The 17,944-nt window shown below is 43.0% G+C and overlaps 1 long non-coding RNA gene, 6 other non-coding genes and 1 pseudogene across 14 annotated transcripts; all 8 read right to left on the reverse strand.

Annotated features, from left to right (window-relative positions):
- Window positions 1-122: 122 nt before the first annotated feature.
- Window positions 123-8,465, reverse strand: LOC147244941 (uncharacterized). Of its 8 annotated transcripts, none has more exons than XR_015110014.1 (4): window positions 6,720-8,465; window positions 4,229-6,633; window positions 1,307-1,435; window positions 123-662 (listed from the first exon to the last, which is right to left on the reverse strand). It is a non-coding gene; the product is annotated as an uncharacterized LOC147244941 (long non-coding RNA). The 8 variants fall into 8 exon arrangements; XR_015110016.1 differs by having other exon boundaries at window positions 4,229-6,347; window positions 6,488-8,465; XR_015110017.1 differs by having other exon boundaries at window positions 4,229-6,347; window positions 6,464-8,465.
- On the reverse strand, window positions 1,931-2,094 carry LOC147244942 (U1 spliceosomal RNA). Its single transcript, XR_015110255.1, has one exon. It is a non-coding gene; the product is annotated as a U1 spliceosomal RNA (small nuclear RNA).
- Window positions 3,077-3,267, reverse strand: LOC147244943 (U2 spliceosomal RNA). Its single transcript, XR_015110264.1, has one exon. It is a non-coding gene; the product is annotated as a U2 spliceosomal RNA (small nuclear RNA).
- Window positions 7,553-7,716, reverse strand: LOC147244944 (U1 spliceosomal RNA). The gene has a single exon (XR_015110256.1). It is a non-coding gene; the product is annotated as a U1 spliceosomal RNA (small nuclear RNA).
- A 208-nt stretch (window positions 8,466-8,673) lies between the features above and the next one.
- LOC147244945 (U2 spliceosomal RNA) lies at window positions 8,674-8,864 on the reverse strand. Its single transcript, XR_015110266.1, has one exon. It is a non-coding gene; the product is annotated as a U2 spliceosomal RNA (small nuclear RNA).
- A 4,563-nt stretch (window positions 8,865-13,427) lies between these two features.
- On the reverse strand, window positions 13,428-13,549 carry LOC147244946 (U2 spliceosomal RNA; annotated as a pseudogene).
- A 697-nt stretch (window positions 13,550-14,246) lies between these two features.
- Window positions 14,247-14,410, reverse strand: LOC147244947 (U1 spliceosomal RNA). The gene has a single exon (XR_015110257.1). It is a non-coding gene; the product is annotated as a U1 spliceosomal RNA (small nuclear RNA).
- A 956-nt stretch (window positions 14,411-15,366) lies between these two features.
- Window positions 15,367-15,557, reverse strand: LOC147244948 (U2 spliceosomal RNA). The gene has a single exon (XR_015110267.1). It is a non-coding gene; the product is annotated as a U2 spliceosomal RNA (small nuclear RNA).
- Window positions 15,558-17,944: the final 2,387 nt, after the last annotated feature.

A 17,944-nucleotide genomic window follows, 5' to 3' on the forward strand; every position in this document is an offset into this window, starting at 1 on the left:
CATCTAAATGTATATATATGTGTATATATATATATATGTATATATATGTACATATATATACACACACATATATACATATATATATACACACACACATATATACATACATATATATATACACACACATATATACATACATATATACATACATACATATATATATATACACGCACACACACATGCATATATTTCCTATAAATATATAGATACATGAAATTGCAGGCTAATGGGGAGCAGAGCACAGTCACAGAAATTTCACAGTGACTGAGTTCAGTAAGAATCCACCTGTTAAAACAGTCGGTTGCAGAGTCTGTCAAACGGAGAGGAGGTCACTTCAAAGGATCTTCACTCCTTCAGTTAGTTGGAAGGAACAGGACACAGGACCTGCACCTGCAAAGCTCAAAGACACACATTTCAAAAAGGTTTAGATTCTGTCAGAAGTCAAGGTGTGATTTACGATGGGAGATCAACTAATGTCCCCTCAAAGGTCTTCACACCTTCCCTTTGATTAGAAGGCAAAGGATACAGGACCTGCTCCACTGCTGTTTATGTACATCAAGGTGGACACTGTGTGTGCAGTAGAAGGGTGCTTGACAGGTCTGATGGTGGGGGGTGATGCACAAACACATCAAAGGTCATGACACCTCTCCCATTGGTCAACACTAAAGAAGGAGAGAATACGCAGTTAGATTCTGTTTCCACACCACCTTTTTGTCTTAAATTAACACTTTAAAATATTCACATAATCAAATATAATTAGGACACACACGTTGCACAAGTGAAGTTCAGTTTATACAGTTTGCCACTGGAGGGTGCTGATTGACAGACCTCAGTGACTTCTGAACAGCTCCGATGTTAGTCAATACAAACATCAGAAAAGTAATTCACAGTCATTATCACATTAGCAAATCTAGCTGAAAAGAAGGCCTGTAAAATTTCTGTGGAACAGGGATATTATAGGGACATAATAATCACAAGGGCAATGACACCGAGTAACCATTCTTCGCGAGGTATTGCACGTCGCAGGAGTCGAGGGCCGTTCGCAGTCGTCAGCTTAACCGGAATGCAATGACTTAGCCTTGCCCTTGGTGAAACACCTTCTTGATCGAGGAATCTCCCCAGCCAGATAAGCTGGAGATTTACGTTTCGCTATCAGGGGAGTATTTCAGTCACATACCAGGTTGTCTGACGATTCTACACGTTCCCAAAATTAGAATCTGAACAGGGCTGCTCAACATCACTACAAACAGACATTTTGTACAAAGACTATTCAATATTACATGAATCGATATACATTAGTATAAACCTGTGTGATGATGGCTTTGATACGTTTGATCTGTGAATTATTTCCTTAAGGGCAGTGATGGAACAGCCTCTGTCTGTGGCTGCTGTGAAGGGTCTGGTTCAGCCACAATTTTGGCAGCCCTTATTTCTCCTGAAAAAATAAAATAAAGACAATTAACTTCATCCTCTTTTAATCTTTAGCAGTCAAGGTCTGTTCTTTAAGACAGTGGACTTTACAACGAGAGATTTGTGGCTGTTGTGTACATGTTAAACTGCAGCTGCTAATTGTGATTGTGATGGTGGTTCAGAGAGTGCTGTTTTTCTTTCTTAGTCCACTCCATAACCTTCCAGTAACATCGTCATATGAGCCTGCTTTTCTTGAAAGTGGATCTAAACACTAGCACAACATCATGTGTAGGTGTGCATCACATTCCCCTAGTTATTAAAGCCAGGGGTAGGCAGTCATGTGCCATTGAGAGTCATGCGTATGCAGGTTTTCCTTCCAACTACACACACAAACCCACCGAATTGAACATCAATAACCGCAGAAAAGTTTATATCAGTGACACCACCTTCTCCGTGACAACCTCCTGAACAATATTTTTCCACTTTTAGTCTATTTGGTGATTTTCTGTCAACATGAAATCAGGGGAGAGCGCGAACGCAGTCCCCCACTACCAGAAATTATGCAGTCGAGATTCCCACATTTGGGGAATTCGCAGGGGTCAGCACAACCGGAGTGCAATGGCTGAGCCTCGCCCTGGGTGAACCACCTTCTTGATCATGGTATCTCCCCTGCCAGGTAAGTATGAGTTGTACACCTCACATACAGTGGAGTCTTTCAGTCACATACCAGGTTGTCTGACGGTTCGATGCGTTCCCAAATTTAGCATCTGAGCAGGGCTGCTCAACGTCACTACAAACAGACACTTTGTACGAAGACGAACAATCATTACATGAATCCATTTACTTTTAAGTTGAGGCAAATCTCTCCCATCATGCAATGCTGCATATCCAAGTCAAAAGCTTGTCTGAAAGTCCACCATTGTATCAACTTTCCTGCCAACTAATCAATTAAACCCAACAATAGATTAAAATGAGCTTCCATCATAATCACATGCAGCCGAAAGATGTTTCATCTACATCTGAAATTCAGAGAGATGAAGAAAAACACCACACCCCCTCCCTCCTTTCACAAACGCAGCCACCACTTCCGGTTCCAGAGCAATTTGGAAGAAGTTTGCCCAACACTTGGGCTGCCAGAAAACCTCCCTGTAATAAAGTAATTTTATGACAGTGTTCGAGGGTTGATTTATCCACCACGAATTCACAAAATAGTAAACTGTTATTCTCAGAACCGTATTTTTTTTTATTAAAATGGGGAACTTAAACAGACCAGGAAGAGAAAGACTGCCTGGCAGACTCACTTCGGGTCAGATCCCCCGTTACTAGCAGAGACAAACTGACAGAGCTGCTGCCACCCTCTGACAAGAGTTGGAACGACAGCCTGTAGTCACGCGCTTTTGCCAAGAAAGGTTTTAATCATCGTCTTTTATTTCTGCAATATCAGAGAGAACAGAACTTTCCAGAAATGCGCTTTTAAGTGTAGCTAAAAGATGTAAACAATTTGTACATGTGGCATTATTTGAAACTACCACGATCAATTTTACCTACGAAGATCTTACAACTTTCAATAACATATCGAACAGGCATCCATAATTCAAGTCACAGCGAAAATTGTATCACTGATAAGTTTGGGGTCTTTCTTGCATATTTTTTTATGTACAGAAGAGGGGGGTGCACCGTTCCTGGAAGTACTGCAATACCAGGTCGATGCGTGGAGTGGACGGAGCAAGCCCCTATTCCATCTCCCAGTTCCAAAAATCAATTTAATATATGGTCCCCGGGTAGGGGACGTATCAGATATTAAACTGATAAGAACAGATACTACACTTGATCTTAGCCAAAAGGCCGAGAAGCGATACTGATCTGGAGTCAGAGAGGAGCACGTCTTTCCCCACACAGTTGTCTTCAGTGATGGGTTTGGATAAAAAAAACTACAAATAGAACAAACAGACGGAGTATCAAGAACTTGTATTCGAAATACGACACAAGTGGTGGTGATGTTTTAGTACGATGCTGGTTTAAAAGCAAAGACGTTGCAAATGCACAGTTTTAATGCCTCCCGATCACGTGGTCCGCTCTCGTCCAATAGGGAGCTCCGAGTATTGAAAAACCCCACAATGTTTCCTTCTCGTCAACACATGTTTCTGGTTAGTCAATTGCGAAACAAAACAGGAGACTTCATAATGGGTCATTTTTCTTCCATGCTAAAGACAACGTTTTTCATAACTCAATGTTCACCTCACCAAGTGTCCCTCCTCTAGCAGCCCCTGGCGGGGGCCGCCATCACTACCTTTGGATAACACTTCAATTCACGGTTTAATATCACAGTTACCGCCACGAATAATATGAAAAACGATTTGTCTCAGTCTGCTTTTTACCAGATCAATTTAGCTTCTGTTTTAAAAGAGTCCAATAATCTTTACGCCACATAAACGTAAAATAGGAGACCAATCGAGGGGACGATTAGCGGCGCCCCACATTACCACGGCTAACTAGCAAGTCAAGAACTGAATACAACAGCAAACTTCGTGTCTCTCGAGTTCGGAGTTTATTTATTGTGCCGAAAGCCAATTGGTTTTAACATAATACTGACAAGGATATTGATAAACGTAATTTGCCACTTGAAACTTTTAGCCTCAATTTGGACAACGCCAACCATTTTCCGCCATGCTAGAGAGCGCTAGCGTCAGCTCCGCCGACCTAAGTTGAAATAAATGAAATTGTCAATTGTCTTAAGTCCTAAAAACTTGTGGATACCAACAGAAAATGTTTTGCTCAATTGAAAAAAATGTAAGCCAGTTGGTAAAAGTGAACTTACATTCAATTGTTTGCCGAGTGGACTCTCAAGATGGGGCCCGTCGAGGTGCCACGGCCAGACGCTCTTGACCGCGAAGCGCGTGCACAGCTACACGTCACTGTTTTAATTCCGTGTCTGGTGTTCAGAGAAATAAACAACAAACTGTCAACGGACAAATGTTCAATTGGCCATGGACATATACATGGACAAATGTGGGAACTCTACCATTACTGTACGGGAGCTCACCTGTCACTTTTGGACGTTCTGAGCAACAGTTATTACGCGGAAACAGTGAAAGCATCACAACCTTTATACATAGGAAACTTGTTTTTTTTTGTTTTTTTGGTAAAGCAAGCACTTTTTATTTCTTGAGAAACATGGAGCTCCAGGCTACTGTTGGGGAGAAAGACGACAAACATGGCAGCTGTTTGTTTTTTTCAAAGCAACTTGGCATCTTGAGACACCATAACGGATGGATAACCTCTGAAAAGCAGCATGGAAAAATTTAACTAGTTAAATTTGGTGGCTTTAAACATTGGTCACCTTTCACTGTAAGATCTATACTGGTTTACTACGTTTTTTTTTAAAAGAATTTCATTAAGAATTTCATTCCTGTTCATCTGCAACATTTAGAATCCAATTTTCTCTCTTTATCTCTGGGTCAAACAGAACTGTGCATTGTAATGTTCATCACATCATCCTCTGTTGCATGTTTGTACTTTGCTTCACTCACAAGATTTTTTTTTGCTGATTACTTCATTTGCATCTTTCACGAGTTTGATCACACAAACCTTTGTTCTGTCGACCTCTGTTGTTTGTTGTCCTCCTACTACTATGATTCATAGACATTTCAAGCAAGAAGGTAGGCATCAAGACATCAAATATGTGACCACTTTATTCATGACACTGAAAATGTGCAAAATTTTCATTGAGCTGTTGGCAATGGGCGGTGCACTCTGTCATGACTGCTGGTAAGAGGTGAAACATGCATTTGGGTCGGGTTGGGTTTGGTTTCATTTGGATTTGACTGATTCTGTTGCCGATTCTCAATATTGGTCCCTGTTCTAAACGATTCTTGATTCCGATTCTTTGTGATGGAAGGCAACAGGTCACAGTCTATTCATCAGGGTTTTTGTTTGTTTGAAAAAGTCTTAACACAGGCCAATTTATGGATTCACATTGCCAGTGCAATGCATCGGAATATAAGCCGCGCCTACCAAATTTTCAAAGAAAAAAAATCAGCCACAGATATATACGTTGTGAAATAAGATACTTACAGTTCGTACATGTATGTTTACATATGTTAATTGTTTTCAAACATGCCTGTAACATGGCAGTAAAACGGCAGAAAAATCATGTTTTTATTCATTATCCTCCTGAGCACTGAAACCACTGAAGTTGGAGCCTCAGAACATCTCCATCACACACCTTTTCAGTCTTGTTGTCAGGATCGCTCTCAATTTCACTTTCATCATGAGGAAGTTCCCGCTGCAGTTGTGCTGTTCTCTTGACGCAGAAGTCCAGCCTTTCAAAACCCGTTGCTCATCATGGATTCTTTCACACTGCTCCAGGCTGCTATTTTGCGTTTGTGTGTGTCGTGCTGCATTTTGCAATGAGTGAACCAAAAACTAGCAGCTTCTTCTTTTCATTGACTCTTGCGTCCGTACCTTTTTTGCACTTCCTGCACCCCATGACAACTGCATGATTGTATAAGCCGCGGGGTTCAAAGTGTGGGAAAACGATACAATGTGCAATGAATGTAGAGTCTGCTGGCTGGGGTCGCTGCTGCTTCATGCAGCAGCAGCAGGTTGTGACTGGCTAACGTTAGCCTCACTTTGCGAGCGTTCAACAACTACAAACAGATAACTATAAAACAGATAAACACAGTTTTAAGAATTGTCATCTATCACTGAAGCAGGTTTGTTAAGAATGAGACAACCATAATTTTTCACCTACCGGGTTCTGTTAACAACACAGAGTTGTTGGTTGAGGTGTTTTGTCACGTTTGTGGTGATCCTCCTTTGGCAGAAGTTGTTTTTTCGCAGATGTTGCATTGTAATAGTCTGTCCTCTTTCAAATTAAAATGAAGCAAGACTTTCGCGTGTTTTTGCGGTCCATGCTCAGACGATTGATATTCTTGCTAGCGGACACACAGAAAATGCCAAGCAGAGTGAGATACACATCCCGAAAACAAACTTGTGCAGGCACTTGGATATGAAAAAAAGAATCAGAATTCAAAAAGCTGCTGAACAGTACCAAATTGGAACCGCTTTTTGGTACCTAACCCTACACTTGGGGAGTTCCCATCACAGGATCTCTGAAGACTGCCGAGCTCTCAGTCTTGGGTCTAGAGTCTCTAAGAGTCTGGTGTTAGAGAAGACAGGAGTGAGATGACTCATGGGGTTTTGGTCAACAAGCATCAAAAGCTGTGGGATGAGAGTAAAATTGAGTCTAAAAATCTCATTTACTGGCAGTTCCCCTATTTGTGTGTTCCTGTCAAAACAGCTCTTACCTTTCACCTGGGCCAGAAGGTCCTGCAGCATACAACATAACACATCAGGGTCCTTCACTTCTATCCCACAACACATGAATAGTTAGCATATGATCTTTGCCAAAAGGCCAAGAAGCGATACTGATCTGGAGTCAGAGAGGAACAGCTTTTCCCCCACACAGTTGTCTTAAGTGATGGGTTAGCATAAAACTACAAACAGAACAAACACACCAAGTAGCAAGAACTTGCATTGGAAAATACCACACAAGTGGTGGTGCTGTTTTGGTAAGATGCTGGTTTAGAAGATAAGCCACTGCAAATGCACAGTTTTTCATCACTTAATGTTCACCTCACCAAAATGTCCACTACTCCAGCAGCCCCTGTACGAGGCCACCATCGATGTCTTCCCTCTCATGTGGACTGATGACACACAGCGCGACATATGAATAATAATCTGTTTTTTCACCTGTTCAATTTTTTTTTAAATTAAAAGACATGTGTTACAAAAAGTGATCAACTGGTCTTCGTGCTACTGCCATCTGCTGACAGAAAGTATGAACGAAATATTTGAAGACTAAGTATAGTCTGCATTGTTTCCAACAGAGGAACTGATTCACGATTCTATATATTGCGTATGTGTAAAATAAAATAAAATTTGGATGGTATGACTGCAGGAACAGCGAGAAGACCCAGAAGTGTCTATAGAAAAAATACAAGTCGTCAATGAGGAAACAATAAATACGAAGACCAATGATTGACTACCGCACGCATATTTATCAGCTAATTATTAACTTTGTTCTAAACATACAGTTTATTTAAAATGGGATTACTACATATTCCTTTAACCACACAGTCAGGGGAGAGCGCGAACGCAGTCCCCCACTACCAGAAATTATGCAGTCGAGATTCCCACATTTGGGGAATTCGCAGGGGTCAGCACAACCGGAGTGCAATGGCTGAGCCTCGCCCTGGGTGAACCACCTTCTTGATCATGGTATCTCCCCTGCCAGGTAAGTATGAATTGTACACCTCACATACAGTGGAGTCTTTCAGTCACATACCAGGTTGTCTGACGGTTCGATGCGTTCCCAAATTTAGCATCTGAACAGGGCTGCTCAACGTCACTACAAACAGACACTTTGTACGAAGACGAACAATCATTACATGAATCCATTTACTTTTAAGTTGAGGCAAATCTCTCCCATCATGCAATGCTGCATATCCAAGTCAAAAGCTTGTCTTGAAGTCCACCATTGTATCAACTTTCCTGCCAACTAATCAATTAAACCCACCAATAGATTAAAAGGAGCTTCGATTAAAATCACATGCACCCGAAAGATGTTTCATCTACATCTGAAATTCAGAGAAATGAAGAAAAACACCACACCCCCTCCCTCCTTTCACAAACGCAGCCACCACTTCCGGTTGTACAGCAACCTGGAAGAAGTTTGCCCAACAATTGGGCTGTCAGAATTTTATGACAGTTTTCGAGGGTTGATTTATCCACCACGAATTCACAAAATAGTAAACTGTTATTCTCAGAACCGTATTTTTTTTTTATTCAAATGGGGAACTTAAACAGACCAGGAAGAGAAAGACTGCCTGGCAGAGTCACTTCGGGTCAGATCCCCCGTTACTAGCAGAGACAAACTGACAGAGCTGCTGCCACCCTCTGACAAGAGTTGGAACGACAGCCTGTAGTCACACGCTTTTGCCAAGAAAGGTTTTAATCATCGTCTTTTATTGCTGCAATATCAGAGAGAACAGAAATTTCCAGAAATGCGCTTCTAAGTGTAGCCAAAAAGATGTAAACAAATGAGCCATGGTTTCAAACTACCACGAAAAACTTAACTTACATAGCTCTTTCAAACTCGAATGATATATTAAACAATAACTTCAATCTTTAATCAGCACGACATGCTTGCCCCCTCTTAAAACTAGCAACAACCGGAACAATTTAACTGTGAACAGAAGAGGGGGGTGCACCGTTCCTGGAAGTACTGCAATACCAGGTCGATGCGTGGAGTGGACGGAGCAAGCCCCTATTCCATCTCCCAGTTCCAAAAATCAATTTAATATATGGTCCCCGGGTAGGGGACGTATCAGATATTAAACTGATAAGAACAGATACTACACTTGATCTTAGCCAAAAGGCCGAGAAGCGATACCGATCTGGAGTCAGAGAGGAGCAGCTCTTTCTCCAAACGGTTACCTTAAGTGATGGGTTTGGACAAAACTACGAACAGAGGTCGCAGCTAGAACTTGCATTGGAAATACTTCACAAGTGGTGGTGCTGTTTTAGTCAAATGCTGGTTTGGAAGCAAAGACATCGTAAATGCAGTTTTGCCGGTTGGTCACGTGGTTCACTCTCGTCCAATAGGGAGCTCCGAATACAAAAAACGAACTTTCCATCCACACTTCGACTTAGTCAACGACGAAACAAGACAGTGGACTTTACCATAAGGACTTTACAACGAGAGATCCGTCTTCCATATGGAAGACAATGTTTTTTAATCACCTAATGTTCAGCTAAACAAAATGTCTGTTCCTCTAGCAACCCCCAGTGGAGGCCGCCATCACTGCCATTCCACTCTTGTGTCCTGACAGACAATTTTATCCACGATTAAGCATCACATTTGGATTTAGGATGGAAAACGATTTTCAGTCTGCTTTTTACCAGTTCAATTTAGCTTTTTTAATGTAAGAGTCCAATAACCTTTGCTCCGCATAAATGTAAAAAAGGAGACCAGTCGATGGGATGATTAGCGGCGCCCCACATCACCACCGCTAACTAGCAAGTCAAGAACTGAATACAACAGCAAACTTTGTTTCTCTGTAAGTAGCAGTTATTGTATTCTACCGAAAGCCAGTGGGTCTTAATATTGACAAGGATACTGACATACATCATTTACCCCCTGCAACGTTTAGCCTATATATAGTCAGCGTGAACCACTTCCCCTCATGCTAGCTAGCGCTAGCTCCGACGACCCAACTTGAAAAAAATGCCCGAAAGTCAATTGTCGTCATTTCTATGAATTTGTGGATACCAACAGACAACGTTTTGCCCAATTGAAAAATGTAAACCAGTTGGTAAAAGTGAACTTACATTCAATTGTTTGCCGAGTGGATTCTCAAGATGGGGCCCGTCGAGGTGCCACGGCCAGACGCTCTTGACCGCGAAGCGCGTGCACAGCTACACACGTCACTGTTTTAATTCCGTGTCTGGTGTTCAGAGAAATAAACAACAAAATGTCAACGGACAAAGTGAGGTCAGTTCAATTGGCCATGGACATATACATGGACAAATGTAGGAACTCTACCATTACTGTACGGGAGCTCACCTGTCAGTTTTGGACGGTCTGAGCGTATCAAGCAGGCAACTTGCTGAAACCTTTGTTGCACGAGAAAAGTGAAAGCATCACAGCCTTTATAAATAGGACACTTTGATTTTCTTTCGAGCAACGTTTCAGTCGAAAAGAACTTACTTTTTAGTTTCTTGAGAAACATGGCTAGGAGCTCCAGGCTACCGTGAGCAGGAAGACGACTAACATGGCAGCTGTGATTTTTTTTTTTGTTAAACTTGGCATCAGAAATCCTTTCATAATCCCTTGCGGGACATTGTTGATAAGGAGGAGCAAGAGCGACTGCAACAGGCTGCATGGGAACGACATGCACGCAATCAATGTTGATTGCTTTTCATCGGTTGAGAGAGCTCTCCAATCACTGTTGGCACATTGAGACACCAGGACAGATGGATTACCTAGGACAACCAGCATGGAAGAATTTAGTTTTATGTGGTGCCTTTAAACATTGGTCACCTTTCACGAGAAAATTATGCTGGTTCACCACGGTTTGTTTTTTTTTAAAGAAATGTTTTCTTTTTTAATCTGCAGCATTTTGAATGCAGCTGCCTGTATGGCCTCCTTCTCTCTTCATCTCCGGGTCAGAACTGAACTGTGCACTGTAATGTTCATCACATCGTCCTATGTTGCTCAGTTGAACGTTGCTTCATTCACATGAGTTTTTTGCCGAATTACTTTCTCGTTTGCATCATTCACACGAGTTTAATCACTCAAAGGTTTGTTCTCATTGTGAGACAGCCCATTATGAAAATGAGTGTCAGAATGCTCTTGCAGAGAGGAGGGCAGTACAGCTGCTGCTGCTGCTGCTGCTGTTGTCCTACAACGTGTTATCATGGCATTTCAAGCAAGAAGGTAGGCATGAAGACATTTAATGTGTGATTACTTTAATAATGACACTTAAAATGTGCAAACTTTTCATTGAGCTGTAGGCCATGGGTGCACTCTGTCATGACTGCCGGCGAGAGAAACATGTATTTGGGGAATTCCCATCACAGGATCCTCAAAGACTTGCCGAGCTTGAAGACTGGGGTCCAACGGTGTGGTGTTCGAGATAACAGACTCAAAAGCTCTGTCAGGATGAAGTCAGACTTCTGTACAGACTTAATTCTTGTTAGTGTCTCTGTATGTTTGGAGTGACTGAATTGTTGTCTGTCCGTCTGTGTTGGTCTTGCAATGGAATGGTGACATGTACAGGCTGAACCCCGCCTCTTGCCAGAAGGCTGCTGGAATAGGCTTCAGCCCCACTGTAGCCCTTCACTGGGTGGATGGGTGGATACATTACATAATCCTTCAAGGGTGGTTGTGTGTTATTTTCTGACTCAGTTCTCTACCACAGAACTGCACTCTTCTCGATTGAGGTTTCAGGTCATGGTCCTGGAAGCTGCTGAAGCCACTCTCCCATTTTGGGGTCACTGCCCCAACGCTCCTACTACCCAGGGGGCCATGTCAGCCTTGACCTTCCACATTGGTTCTAGCTGTTCTTTTAACCTCCGCTACTTGTCAACCTTCTCATGTTCCTTCTTCCTGATGTTGGTGTCAGCTGGTATCACCACATCTGTCGCCACTGCCCTCTTCTGCTGTTTGTCCACCACTGCTGTGTCTGGTCGGTTTGCCGGTAGCTGTTTGTTTGTTTGGAAGCTGAACCTTTAACCTTGAAGTACAGTAGAGGTGAGAGGGGTCTCTGTCTCCAGGGACTCTCGCCCATCAGTTCCAGCGGCCACCGACTCAGAGGGAGCTGCTGACGCCAAAGCTGCTGAGAAAAGCCTTCCTCATATCTGAAGCAGACAACATTGAGGATTACCGGACCCACATCTTGTCCATGTTTGGAACAGTCCTAAAATATGACTCCACCAAGAAGGTAACATTGATACAGGAAATGTGTTTCAACAACAAATAGTCTCATTGTGCATTGACGAATAAAAGAAAAGTGGTTTCATCATAGGTTACTTAAACTTTGGTACTTTTGGATTTAATATTTATTTAGTGCTATAATAGATTGTAAATAAATGATTAAAGACATAAGGCTGACTTGTTAAAAAAAAAACCAAAAAGGAAGCAATTGAAAATCAGCTTTACTGTGTATTAAGCTGAATTTTTGACTCACTCTGTTTTGTGTTCTTCATCAGATCTGCAAGAAACTCTCTGGCCAGGGGAGAGGGACTGCAGAGTGGTGCACAAACGTGGCCAATGAAAAGGGTCAGATCCTCATGTCTGTCTTCACATGTGAGGAGTCGTTGGACAAACTGAGGCCGATGGCGGTGGGTCTGATGGACCGTTACAGGAGAGCAGGAGAGGCACCTCCTGAGCTCATGTAAGTCGACCGTGGCTGCTGTCGAGTTCATGGCATCTCATCGTTGGAGCAGCTGTTTGACGACTGGGCTCAGAGAGGAATGATGGTGTGGCTGGACATCTTCCACTGGATCATGAGATTCAATGCGGCCATTCGCACAGACCACCACTCCAAATATGGACTATTCAAGTCTGCCCTCTCCACTGCTGTCTTTGCGTATAACAAAGATGACATGGCGCTTCTCCTCCAGGCCGTCCGTGCAGGTCATCCGACCAAGTATGACCCCCTGTCTGATGCCGAGGTCATTGAGCTGCACGTGACCAAGTACGATCTCCGGCATCACGTCAGGAGGATCACGCTTGGAACACAGGAGACCTTTGCACGTGTACAGAGCGTCATCGACATATTAAAGGGAGAAGCGGGAAAAGACAAGAACCAGGTGCATCTGTTTAAAGACGCAGATTCCATCAACCAGGTCTGTGAGAACCAACCGAAATACATGGAGTGCATCCAGGATCCGCCGAGGCAAGACATGTACACCACAGTCAAGTACGTCAGCGGTGTGAAAGTCGGTGTGAGGCTGCCATACTACGTCACCGTGAGAGGAAGCAACAGCCTGGAGGGTTTCCACTCCTTTCTGCCCAACATGCTTCCGGGACCCCGCTGTGCTACCGTCCCCTTCCAGGTCTATCTCCTCAGTGGGATTGCACGTTGGAATTCAGACCAGGAGTCCACCTGGGTGAATGGCCAGAAGGGACAGTTCCACATGGTGTACATGTCCCCCCTGATTGACCGCCTGAACAAGAGGTGCCAAGACCTGTTTGTTGAGGTGGAGGAGGTGAACATGAAATTGCAGACTAATGGGGAGCAGAGCACAGTCACAGAATTTCCACAGTGACTGAGTTCAGTAAGAATCCACCTGTTAAAAAAGTCGGTTGCAGAGTCTGCCAAACGGAGAGGAGGTCACTTCAAAGGATCTTCACACCTTCAGTTGGTTGGAAGGAACAGGACACAGGACCTGCACCTGCAAAGCTCGAAGACATACATTTCAAAAAGGTTTATATTCTGTCAGAAGTCAAGGTGTGATTCACTATGGAATCAATTTAATATATGACCCCCAGATAAAGGAGTATCAGATATTAAACTGATGAAAACAGATACTACACTTGATCTTAGCCAAAATGCTGAAGATCAACAATGATCTGGAGTCAGAGAGGAGCAAGTCATTCTCCGAACGGTTACCTTAAGTGATGGGTTTGGACAAAACTACGAACAGAGGTCGCAGCTAGAAATTGCATTGGAAATACTTCACAAGTGGTGGTGCTGTTGTAGTAAGATGCTGGTTTGGAAGCAAAGACATCGCAAATGCAGTGTTGCCTCTAGGTCACGTGGTTCACTCTTGTCCAATAGGGAGCTCCGAATATGAAAAACGAACTTTCCTTCCACACTTGGACTTAGTCAACGACGAAACAAGACAGTGGACTTTACAACGAGAGATTTGTGGCTGTTGTGTACATGTTAAACTGCAGCTGCTAATTGTGATTGTGATGGTGGTTCAGAGAGTGCTGTTTTTCTTTCTTAGTCCACTCCATAACCTTCCAGTAACATCGTCATATGAGCCTGCTTTTCTTGAAAGTGGATCTAAACACTAGCACAACATCATGTGTAGGTGTGCAACACATTCTCCTAGTCATTAAAGCCAGGGGTAGGCAATCATGTGCCATTGAGAGTCATGCGTTTGCAGGTTTTCCCTCCAACTATACACACAAACCCACCGAATTGAACATCAATAGCCGCAGAACGGTTTTAATTGATGAAACCACCTTTACCAGACAACATTCAGAAAACTATTTAACCACTTTTAGTCTTTGTGGTGTTTTTCTCTCAACATTAGATCAGGGGAGAGCGCGAACGCAGTCCCCCACTACCAGAAATTATGCAGTCGAGATTCCCACATTTGGGGAATTCGCAGGGGTCAGCACAACCGGAGTGCAATGGCTGAGCCTCGCCCTGGGTGAACCACCTTCTTGATCATGGTATCTCCCCTGCCAGGTAAGTATGAGTTGAACACTTCACATACAGTGGAGTCTTTCAGTCACATACCAGGTTGTCTGACGGTTCAATGCTTTCCCAAATTTAGCATCTGAACAGGGCTGCTCAACGTCACTACAAACAGACACTTTGTACGAAGACGAACAATCATTACATGAATCCATTTACTTTTAAGTTGAGGCAAATCTCTCCCATCATGCAATGCTGCATCTCCAAGTCAAAAGCTCATCTGAAAGTCCGCCATTGTATCAACTTTCCTGCCAACTAATCAATAAAACCCACCAATAGATTAAAAGGAGCTTCGATTAAAATCACATGCAGCCGAAAGATGTTTCATCTACATCTGAAATTCAGAGAAATGAAGAAAAACACCACACCCCCTCCCTCCTTTCACAAACGCAGCCACCACTTCCGGTTGTACAGCAACCTGGAAGAAGTTTGCCCAACAATTGGGCTGCCAGAATTTTATGACAGTTTTCGAGGGTTGATTTATCCACCACGAATTCACAAAATAGTAAACTGTTATTCTCAGAACCGTATTATGTGTTTATTATTCAAATGGGGAACTTAAACAGACCAGGAAGAGAAAGACTATCTGGCAGAGTCACTTCGGGTCAGATCCCCCGTTACTAGCAGAGACACACTGACAGAGCTGCTGCCACCCTCTGACAAGAGTTGGAACGACAGCCTGTAGTCACGCGCTTTTGCCAAGAAAGGTTTTAATCATCGTCTTTTATTGCTGCAATATCAGAGAGAACAGAACTTTCCAGAAATGCGCTTCTAAGTGTACCTAAAGAGATGTTAAGAATGAGCCATGGTTTCAAACTACCACGAAAAGCTTTACCTACAAAAATTTTTAACTTTAATGATACAATAACTTCAATCTCAAATCCGCACGACGTTGTTCCCGATGGTGAAACTGGCAACATCCGAAACAATGACCAGCTTTGTTATGAACAGAATATGGGGGTGCACCATTCCTGGAAGTACTGCAATACCAGGTTGATGCGTGGAGTGGACGGAGCAAGCCCCTATTCCATCTCCCAGTTCCAAAAATCAATTTAATATATGGTCCCCGGGTAGGGGACGTATCAGATATTAAACTGATAAGAACAGATACTACACTTGATCTTAGCCAAAAGGCCGAGAAGCGATACTGATCTGGAGTCAGAGAGGAGCACGTCTTTCCCCACACAGTTGTCTTAAGTGATGGGTTTGCATAATAACTACAAACACAGGGAGTAGCAAGAAACTTGTATTAGAAATACTCCACAAGTGGTGGTGCTGTTTTAGTCAAATGCTGGTTTGGAAGCAAAGACATCGCAAATGCAGTTTTGCCGGTTGGTCACGTGGTTCACTCTCGTCCAATAGGGAGCTCCGAATACAAAAAACGAACTTTCCTTCCACACTTGGACTTACAGTCAACGACGAAACAAGACAGTGGACTTTACAACGAGTGATCCGTCTTCCATATGGAAGACAATGTTTTTTAATCACATAATGTTCAGCTAAACAAAATGTCTGTTCCTCTAGCAACCCCCAGTGGAGGCCGCCATCACTGCCTTTCCTCTCTTGTGTCCTGACAGACAATTTTATCCACGATTAAGCATCACATTTGGATTTAGGATGGAAAACGATTTTCAGTCTGCTTTTTACCAGTTCAATTTAGCTTTTTTTAATGTAAGAGTCCAATAACCTTTGCTCCGCATAAATGTAAAAAAGGAGACCAGTCGATGGGATGATTAGCGGCGCCCCACATCACCACCGCTAACTAGCAAGTCAAGAACTGAATACAACAGCAAACTTTGTTTCTCTGTAAGTAGCAGTTATTGTATTCTACCGAAAGCCAGTAGGTCTTAATGTTGACAAAGATACTGACATACATCATTTACCCCCTGCAACGTTTAGCCTATATATAGTCAGCGTGAACCACTTCCCCTCATGCTAGCTAGCGCTAGCACTGCCGACCCAACTTGAAAAAAATGCCCGAAATAGTCAATTGTCGTCATTTCTATGAACTTGTGGATAACAACAGACAACGTTTTGCTCAATTAAAAAAAATGTAAACCAGTTAGTAAAAGTGAACTTACATTCAATTGTTTGCCGAGTGGACTCTCAAGATGGGGCCCGTCGAGGTGCCACGGCCAGGCGCTCTTGACCGCGAAGCGCGTGCACAGCTACACACGTCACTGTTTTAATTCCGTGTCTGGTGTTCAGAGAAATAAACAACAAAATGTCAACGGACAAAGTGAGGTCAGTTCAATTGGCCATGGACATATACATGGACAAATGTGGGAACTCTACCATTACTGTACGGGAGCTCACCTGTCACTTTTGGACGGTCTGAGCATATCAAGCAGGCAACTTGCTGAAACCTTTGTTGCACGAAAAAAGTGAAAGCATCACAGCCTTTATACGTAGGACACTTTGATTTTCTGTCAAGCAACGTTTCAGTCGGGAAGAACTTACTTTTTAGTTTCTTGAGAAACATGGCTAGGAGCTCCAGGCTACCGTGAGCAGGAAGACGACTAAAGCCTTATTTATGCTTCTGCGTCGTGGCGACGCCGTACCTACGCCGTAGCCCCTACGTCGTCATTGTGCATTTATAGTAGTTCGCGAGGGAACGCGTTGCTCTGTAATTCACCGCCAAGCCACTAGAGGGGTGTGGCTTTATCTTCGTATGGTTTTGGGGGACTCTTGTCGAATTCCTTAGTTTTCTTCCGGTCATAGCACATGGGTCAGAGACAGAGACAACAATGGAAGTTGTAAAGGTGGTCATACTTGCGAACCTCCTCGATAACTCTTTCTTCGGCTTGGTCCATTTTTATTTTTGCGTGTTGCTCTCACCACAGAAACTTTAAAAATGGCGGTGTTGTTGTGCTGAACCGGAAACGTCGTGTGAGCGGACCAATCACAGTCCGTTGACCTTACGTCACTACGCGTCGACGCGACGTAAGCCTGATTTATGCTTCTGCATCGTGGCGACGCCGTACCGACGCCGTCAACGCAGACCCTACGCCGTAGCCCGACGTGCACCTCCAAAAAATCCTGACGTGAACGTCAACGGACTGTGATTGGTCCGCTCACACGACGTTTCCCTTTCAGCACAACAACACCGCTATTTTTTAAGTTTCTGTGGTAAATTACAAAGCAACGCGTTCCCTCGACGCAGAACTATAAATGCACAATGACGACGTAGGGGCTACGGCGTAGGTAGGCGTCGCCACGACGCAGAAGCATAAATCGGGCTGTAGTCAGGATTTTTTGATTGTTTTAACAGGTGGATTCTGACTGAACTCACTCGCTGTGAAATTTCTGTGACTGTGCTCTGCTCCCCCTTAGCCTGCAATTTCATGTATCTATATATTTATAGGAAATATATATACATATATATATACATACATATATATACATACACACATATATATATACATACATATATATATATATACATACATACACATATATATATACATACATACACATATATATACACATACATATATATACACACATACATATATATACACATACATATATAT

This window comes from Aulostomus chinensis, chromosome 18 (assembly GCF_037954235.1).
Source record: "Aulostomus chinensis isolate RoL2024-O1b breed Wild chromosome 18, RoL_Achi_v1.0, whole genome shotgun sequence".
Taxonomy (NCBI): domain Eukaryota; kingdom Metazoa; phylum Chordata; class Actinopteri; order Syngnathiformes; family Aulostomidae; genus Aulostomus; species Aulostomus chinensis.